Genomic DNA, 1,370 nt, shown 5'->3' on the forward strand with positions numbered 1-1,370 from the left:
CGGACGATGAGTTCTCTCATATGTTTTCACATTGGTGAGTGGCATCTTCTTGACAGGGTGATGAGACAATTCGGTTTTCAGCAGGATGTCCTATCGCCTTGTAATACTGAACCCTTACTACATGATATCGACTTAAGGACTGTAAATTGGTCCAAAAAAGTTGCACATTTGGTAGTGCGATGACACTATCGTGCAAGGTTTATTGCAGTGGGGGTTTCTATTGAATAGTTTGACAGGGATGTCACTTAAGACTATATTTATTGGTATAATAATATCACAAGGCGCTACGTCACTCGTCCGAGAGCAGTTGTGGGTCATTTGGTAAATGAATGAATATTATCTAATTATTTTAAATTTAAATTTATTTTAAATATTATCTAATTGTTTCGAGAAAGGTCAAGCATATATGTTTTATGAAATGATCAACGGTCTCATTTATGCTCTGTCCCAAGGGAGGTTTTTTTTTAATAGCTGTGTACCAGATTTTCATTTTTCAACCCGGGACGAAAACTGGATAGCCGACTGATCTTCGGGAGGGGAATTTATCTTCTTTCTTTATAATGTACCTGCTCTGGAATGGCAATCGCTTAACGCACAACTGGGTCGGGGCTTTCGTCTTTTTTCCTTTCCGGTTGGTCCTCCTTTGGCTTGTCCATAGAAGGTGCAAGCATCCCGGTCGATTTGCTAAACATTCGACGATTCGAGATGAGCCGCTAAAAGAAGGGCGATAGAGAGAGGTGGAAGGAAGACAGCCTCTCATGCATTACCAGAACTGAAGATGAAAGAGAACGCATGCTTTTATCAATCTTTGAAGCCGAATTGAGTGAGATGGAACCTATATATTTCACAGAGATCGAACAACAGTAGACTTTGTGATGTTGCGAACGATCTGAACCAGGTTCTTGCTATATATAGTGACAACCAAAGCTATATGGAGGAGATACATTATATGTATGAAATACCTATTGTTCTTCCACCAGCTCCTAGGCATAGAGGACTTGTACGGGAAGAGGATGAGTTTATGAGGTTGCCCATAATGTGGAAGAGTTGCCCCCTGTGATGCAGACACAGAATCAAACTGATTATGTTAGTTCGATGATAATGATGCCGACATTTGGTTCAGGACATTGTGGCTCAGAGGCTGGTCCTTCATTTTCATACATGCATGGACATGGTCGGGGTCGTGGAGAGCATAATGAATATTTATATCATGAAGCGCTTGTAGAGGTACCAGAGGAATATCAAGAAGAACCAAAGCAACCTCAAATTTGAAGTCGACGACGATAACCAGCTCGAAATCGACGACGTCCGCCTTGTGGGACACATTGATTTTTGTAATTATTTTTATATAAATGAGATATTTTAATTTA

Source organism: Benincasa hispida, chromosome 1 (assembly GCF_009727055.1).
Source record: "Benincasa hispida cultivar B227 chromosome 1, ASM972705v1, whole genome shotgun sequence".
Lineage (NCBI taxonomy): Eukaryota > Viridiplantae > Streptophyta > Magnoliopsida > Cucurbitales > Cucurbitaceae > Benincasa > Benincasa hispida.